Genomic DNA, 7876 nt, shown 5'->3' on the forward strand with positions numbered 1-7876 from the left:
TAATTCACTTTTTTAAAATTAAAAAACATATCTGCAAACAACAACACAAATCAACAAGCCACAAAAAATAACACCAATATACAATACCCAATAAAACATACAATACAATTAACACTTAAAACTATCTCTATCCTGTCCTAAATTAAACAACCATATGGCCATTCGATGAATATACTACAAGACGCTGACAAACAAAATCTGCTTCACTCTTTTGCATATCTGGTTCTTTATCTCAATTATGGAGAAGACTTCAGTACTCTTCATGTAAATCTGACTCTTATGTTTCTTAAATTCTTCTTAAATCCCTTTATCTCTAGCTGTTGCAATGCAACAAGTATGTCTATCACACTTTTTGTGTATATGTGTGTGTGTGTGTGTCTCATCCCAAACCTATCTTCATATTTGGACTCCATTCATTTTCTAGATGCTTGATCAGTGCTTCCCAGTCTTTATTTGAAGCTCTCAAGTGATTTCTTTTCCCCAACAGATGTGTCAATTAAACAAATTTATTTATGGAGATAGATAAATTTGCTTAATTCTGATTTATCCTTTATCATGATTTTATTCAAGATGGAACGAATAGTCAAAAAATATTAGGAAATGGTTGGCAAATGGTGCAAGAGCCAGCATAGCATAGTGGTTTGAGTGTTCGACCACGACTCTGGAGACCTGGGTTCAAATCTGTGTTCAGTCCTTGAAACCCAGTGGATGATAGTGGGCAAATCACACTCTCTCAGCCTTAGGGAAAGGCAAGGGAAAGTTTCATTGCTGGACTCTGAGAAACTAGCCTTTAGATCCCAACTGAGCCTTGGAAACCCACTCTGTCACCTTGAGGGTGTCACAGTCTCTCAGCCTCAGAAGAAAACAAAGGTCACAACTGATTTTTGTGGGTTTTTTCAGGCTATGTGGCCATGTTCTAGAAGAGTTTATTCCTGACACTGCGCCAGCATCTGTGGCTTTTGCGTCACAGAGAATGCACAATTTCATGCACAATGGTCACAAGGTTATGATTCATTGCATACTAGAGAAGCGTAACTTGGAGACTTTGCCAGACTGTTGGTCCTTGTCAGTACATTTGGATGAAAGGAATCAAAATGGGAACCAGAATCTGGAAAAGGAGGGAGGGAAATGATTTTTGAACCAAGGCTGAGGATCTGGGTGACCTGACCCACTCCCTGATAGCCACCGCCGTCATCCAGAAAACACACAGAGGTCAATAAAGCGTCCTTATGTTTCCAACAACATTGCAGATTCTTCACCTAATAGTACTTTGCAATCCAGAAACCAACAGGATGGGTATTTGAAGAGGCATGGGATTTGGGAATATATTTGTCCATCCCAGAAAATATACCCAGAGCTGCTGTGAGAACAGCGCAAACACTTGGGCTGCAGAATGGCTGGCAGAAAAACCTTTAGACTAGAGCCTCCAGTCGCAAAACACCTCCACCATCAAACTCCAAAATAGGTTCATAACCTTGGACACCGCCTTTAAAGCTTGGACTAAAACCCAGAGAGGGTCAACCAGGAGCCACTTTGTGCAACCATTGGCCCTCTCCCTTCCTTGCTATGCTGGCCTCTTTTTCCTCAGCTAAGTCAACAGTTTCTCATTCCTTGAGATTTCAGAGCCAAAGCCTGATACGGCGGGTGGGACCTTTAGGAATAATTGCAAAGAAATTGTGTGCATATGCGTATGCGCATACGTTGGAGAGCGAGACAGACAATATAGATTTGGAGCACTATCTCCTAAGCAAACAGCCGTTACAGGATATAGGCGGCTGAAGGGTCCGGTCCTATATCAAACAACGGCATAAATACTAACGCATTGGAAATTAATGTTAGTGTACACAAAGAGCGATGCTTCAGATCTCTAGCCTTTTCTGAACACATTTTCACTTGAAACAGTTCAGGGGCCTAGGAAACTGCCTACTTTAGTTCCTTTGGCATCCCATCTGTTTCAATGATGGAGACTGGAGCCTAGTCTGTAACGAAAGGGGAAGTCCTCTACGAACCTCTGGATGCTGTTGGATTGCAACTCCCATCACCACTGAGTCTGCTGGCTAGGGCAATAACTAGGGATATAACACATCATTACGTTTCCTTTTGAAAGGATAAATGAGTAATTTTTTTCCTGCTGTTGAAAACGTTTCCCAAGCTTATTCACAATTCAGGACTTTTCTGCATGAAATTTGCAGGGAAAATAGCATTTTCGGAACAGGACACTGTATTTTCTGTGTAGAAAAGAATATTTATGCACAGAAAAAAATACTGCACCGAAAATGTTGTCTTTCTACTCAAATCAACCACATGCACATTTTGTGCCAAATAAACCCTCAATTATAGCATTCCAATTATATAGCATTTACAGCACTTGGAAACGGCACAGCCCTCCAGATGTTGCATGAACTCCCAGTGTTCCTGGATGCTGGGAATTGCAACCCAACAACATCTGGAGGACCCCAGGATCCTCACCTCTGCTCATGCAGGAAAATCTAAATCTTTCTTCTTTTTTGAGGGCTGAAATTTGCCTCCCTGCATAGAGAGACACAGAGAATCATAGCAATCCTATGAGACTTTGGCCGAAGCCCAGAGACCTGGCTTCAGTGCTGCCTGACCAAAGCCTAACTTCATGGGTCCAAACAGCAGCCTGAAGACCCCATACCTTTCACCGGAGCATCGAAATCTCTCCCGAAATTGCCTCTTCTTGGTCTCCTTTCCAAAGAGAGACTCTATGCCTCCTCTCCTCCAGACCAAGAACGTCGGCTAGGGAAGCAAAGGGAACATCGTCGCAGCATCCATTAATGGGGATGGCTTCATTAGGACTCTGTTTCGCACCGTCGACAGCCATGCCATGCTTGCCAACCCTCTTGGGATCCGGACTCCAGATGCTCTTTTGTGTTATGTTACAGTTCCTTGATTCGGGCCTCATTTGCAGAGTTTTCGCTTTGACAGGAGAGTTTATGGATGAACCTAAGCGCTCACAGAGGAATTCAGGAGTCTTTAGCATGCAATTATTTCCATCCCCCCGTGGTTATTACACTGGCCTGCAATTTTAATAAATATTTATTTTTCTATCATTCCCCCATGGCAGACATCTTGGGCTACCAATTCCAATGGAGATGTATTGCTTTTGGGAGATTTCATACACAAGGCCCAGAATAGCTTTCCAGCCCTGGTTCTGACTGTGTTATTAATAATAGGGTTTGACTGAAGTATTTTAATATCATATTTCCAGACTCTTTATCATTTTGGTCGCCCTCCTCTGGACATGCTCCAGTTTGCCATCATCCTTTTTGAATTGTGGTACTCAGAACTGGACACATTATTATCCCAGATAAGGCCTGGCCAAAGCAGAATAGAGTGGCACTATGACTTTCCACGATGTGGACACTATACTTCTATTGATGAAGCCTAGAATCGCACTGGTCTTTTTAGCTGGCTTATGACCTGGATTAACATGATGACACTCAGGGTACTGCACTTAGGGCATAAAAATGAAATGCAGATATAGGATGGGGGACACCTGGCTGAATGAAACTACATGTGAAAGGGATCTGGGAGTCCAAGTAGACCACAAGTTGAACATGAGACAACAGTGTGATGCGGCAGATAAAAAGGCCAATGCAATTTTAGGCTGCATCATTAAAAGTATAGTGTCTAGATCAAGAGAAGTAATAGTGCCACTCTATTCTGCTCTGGTCAGGCCCCACCTGGAATACTGTGTCCAGTTCTGGGCACCACAATTCAAAAAGGACATTGAGAAACTGGAGCCATGTGTCCAAAGGAGGGCAACTAAAATGGTGAAAGGTCTGGAAACCTTGCCCTATGAGGAACGACTCAGGGAGCTGGGGATGTTTAGCCTGGAGAAGAGATGGTTAAGAGGTGATATGATAGCCCTGTTTAAATATTTGAAAAGATGTCATATTGAGGAGGGAGCAAGCTTGTTTTCTGCTGCTCCAGAGAACAGGACCTGGAACAATGGATGCAAGCTACAGGAAAAGAGATTCCACCTCAACATTAGGAAGAACTTCCTGACAGTAAGGGCTTTTCGACAGTGGAACACACTCCCTCGGAGAGTAGTGGAGTCTCCTTCCTTGGAGGTCTTTAAGCAGAGGCTAGATGGCCATCTATTGGGGATGCTTTGATTGGATTTCCTGCATGGCAGGGGGTTGGACTGGATGGCCCTTGCGGTCTCTTCCAGCTCTATGATTCTAGGGATCTAGGAGTCTTAGTAGATGTCAAGTTGAACATGAGTCAACAGTGAGATGCTGCAGTTAAAAAGGCCAATGTGATTTTAGGTGGAATCAATAGAAGTATAGTGTCTAGATCAAGGGAAGTAACCGTGCCACTCTATTCTGCCTTGGTCAGGCCTCACCTGGAATATTATGTCCAGTTCTGGACACCACAATTAAAAAAGGACATTGAGAAACTGGAGCCATGTGTCCAAAGGAGGGAGACTAAAATGGTGAAAGGTCTGGAAACCTTGCCCTATGAGGAACGACTCAGGGAGCTGGGGATATTTAGCCTGGAGAAGAGAAGGTTAAGAGGTGATATGATAGCCCTGTTTAAATATTTGAAAGCATGTCATATTGAGGAGGGAGCAAGCTTGTTTTCTGCTGCTCCAGAGAACAGGATCTAGAGCAATGGATGCAAGCTACAGGAAAAGAGATTCCAGCTCAACATTCGCAGGATCTTCCTGAGAGTAAGGGCTGTTTGACAGTGGAACACACTCCTTCCTCGGAGATTTTGGTGGAGTCTCCTTCTTTGGAGGTCTTTAAACAGAGGCTGGATGGCCATCTGTCAATGGGGATGCTTTGATTGGAAATTCCTGCATGGCAGAATGGGGTTGGACTGGATGGCCCTTGGAGTCCCTCCCAACTCTGTGATTTTATGATCGTTGGTACTGTAAGGCTCATGTTCCCCTCACCCTTGTCTGACATCTCCCCTCCTTCGCATACACTGGTGAGATTCCTGACGTCTTCTACCAGGATAATAGCTGACTTATATTTCCCTTTTTCAAAACCCTGCTTTAAAAGGTGTTGGTGATAAAGAGCGCTGCCGAACTCCCCTGACCTCGTCTTATCTTCGTGTCCATTGATCTTGGACCTAGTTAATGGCTCTCCAAAGGTTGCACAACCCTTGTTCGGCGAGAGCGCCCAAAAATAGATTGCAGAGCAGGTATGCTGGTTTATGGGATCTCTATGAAAATTTACAGGTATTATTAGAAAACCAATTGATTTTTTTTATAGAGGGACATAAAAGCGGGAGGAATTTTCCATGAAGGTGATGTACCGAATTGGCCTCCTGGCCCCCCAAAGCATTTGCCGCAGAAATATGAAAGAATTTTCTCCAAGAGAGAGCAAAATGCACTATAGGATCATCTCAGAACCTGATATAAAACACACCAAACCTTCATAGGATAAATACAAGAAACAAAGACCTGGGTTCAAGTTGAAAGTCACACTCCTTTAAAGTTAGATTTTAGTGTGTGTAAACATTGTATTTAATGGCCTATATTTACCATCTGGTGTTTTGGGTTTTTAAAAAATCCCTTTGTCCTCAACCTGAGTGTCAGGATTGTTCAGAATGCATTTTGAAGAATGGGCAGGGGGGCACTGTATTGTTTGAAAGTGTTTTAAACATTTCCCCCCTTTTAAATGTATTTTATTCTTTGAACATGCAAACCCTAGTCTCCATCCCTTCAAATATTTAAAGGCGACCATCATGTCACCTTTTAGTCTTCTCTTTCCAGGCTGAATGGACTCAGATCCCAAAGCCGTTCCTAATAGGGATTTTGATTTCCATACCTTTGGACACCATTCAGCCTGTCAATAACCTTCTTGATCTGTATTTCCAAATGCAAAGGGAAGAAGTTGTAGCATAAGCTTTCGTAGACCTGGTCTCCTTCCTCCAATGCATGGAGGGACGTATCTCCAAATGCTCAACTGAAGTTTCCTGCCAGAAATTTAGGGACCCAAGAGACATTTCATGGGGATGGGAAGAATTCTTTTTTGGAGAGGCAATGTCCTCATTTTGACTCCGGTCCTATAGCTACACAGCCCTGGTTGCAACCATCTTTTGTTTGCATTTCACTTCATTGAACTCTCACTATACACAACACCTGCCTCTCTACAACAGTGTGCCGGTGTATATTCACACACACTCACACCTTCCAAAGAAGGGCAGCTCTGATGGTGAAACCGGCAACTGCCCTCTGCGAAAGCTCTCTCATTTGCCTTTGAGATGCCCAAAAAGAGCCTCTGATGTTTTTTTCCAGGAATTATGTAATAGAGGCTTACAGAAGGCAGAGTTTTGCTGGGGACGCCGCGCTCTGCAGTGTTGCTATTTTGGTAGCTGATAAGTACAGGGGGCTCCCAGCAAAAACAAAGAGGCCAGAAAGAGATGTATTCGAAGCAGCAGCAGCAGCAACAGCAAATCCTGCGAAGTGCTACTTAGCAGCAGCATGGCGCAGGGGGGATCTTTGTAGAGAGAGAGCTCTGCCTAGAAAACCCTTCCAGCATCAGAGCTGCTCCAAACACATCAGAACAGCTGGAGAGTCCCTGGGAGGTCAGGATTCAGATGGGGAATTCTGCAAAGGAGGGAACAGAAAAACCAGACTCTCCTTGAAAGGTCCTTGAAGTCTGCGGATAATAGTCACGCACATCAGGAAGGAAGGAAGGAAGGAAGGAAGGAAGGAAGGAAGGAAGGAAGGAAGGAGGCTTAAATGCCATTTTCTCAGGAAGCCTGGAGCAAAACATACCCTGTATACACACACACCTTGTGTCAAAAGAGGAGGCCAAAGCTGTCAGGATGAATCTGCAAAGAGCTGTTTGGAAGCTAAAGCTGGCACATGTGAGGGGGACTTCCACACTTCTCCATGGCAACCCAAATCCCAGTTTACTCATTCCTGGCTCTACACAATCCCCAAATCTCAAAGGCAAGCAGCATCACCTGGCCAAAACATGGAATGTTCAAGTTACTAAGCAGACCCCAGCCAGACCTTCACACAAGGGAACCACGCATTTTTGAGAAACTGGCAACCGACCAATCCTACAGAGCATTGCAAATGCTGGGTTCTGGCATAAAAGCCAGAGTTTGGAAGTGTTCCTTTTTTGCACTCCAGCTCCCAGAATCCCCCAACCAGCATGTGCCATATCCTTCAACTGCCTTGAGTCTTGTACTAGGAGAAAGGTAGGATATATATTGCTGCAAAATGAGTTCAAAGTACAAAAGCTATTATCCCTCGATTAACTCAGGGAGAGGAAAGGAAAGGAGGGAGTGGAATCTGGTTGTTCCCAGAAGGCTCAGGTAAAAGCAAACTGCTGCAGCCTCTCCTAGTTTGTATGTTCATCTTGATTAATAACCCTAGCCCCGTTAACCACACTTCAATCTTGCTTGGCCTCGTGGGTCCCAGTTTTCACTCTGAAATGTTGGGAGCATCTGATGAACACAAAGTCACCATAACCAGAAACAACTTGATGATACATAACCCTAACAACAAGAAGACACCAAGGGCCTCTTGTTACCACACACCAAACATCTCTTTCTCTCTCTCTAATCTCCATAAACGGTGGCCTTCCATAACTGGGAGCTGAGGTCTCAGCATTGGATGCTGTACCTCCCTCAACAGGTGAGGGCCCCTCCGAACTTCACAACCTTATTATACAAGTGGAGGTAAGGAGATTAACAAGCCAAAACCATCAGTTGAGAAATGTGCAACCTCAGTTCTAAGGCTGATAAAAAGCTGGGAGAATTTGGCACCAGCCGCCTGCTGTTTGAATAAAAAAGGGTTTATCAGCATGCCAACCCGTTTTGCAAAAATGTATTTTGGAAAATAACGGGGATAGATGATCAACTCCCTGCAGAAGTTCTTACTAAA

Source organism: Sceloporus occidentalis, unplaced genomic scaffold, assembly GCF_023333645.1.
Source record: "Sceloporus occidentalis isolate IW3139 unplaced genomic scaffold, rSceOcc1.0.p SCAF_10, whole genome shotgun sequence".
Taxonomy (NCBI): Eukaryota; Metazoa; Chordata; class Lepidosauria; order Squamata; family Phrynosomatidae; genus Sceloporus; species Sceloporus occidentalis.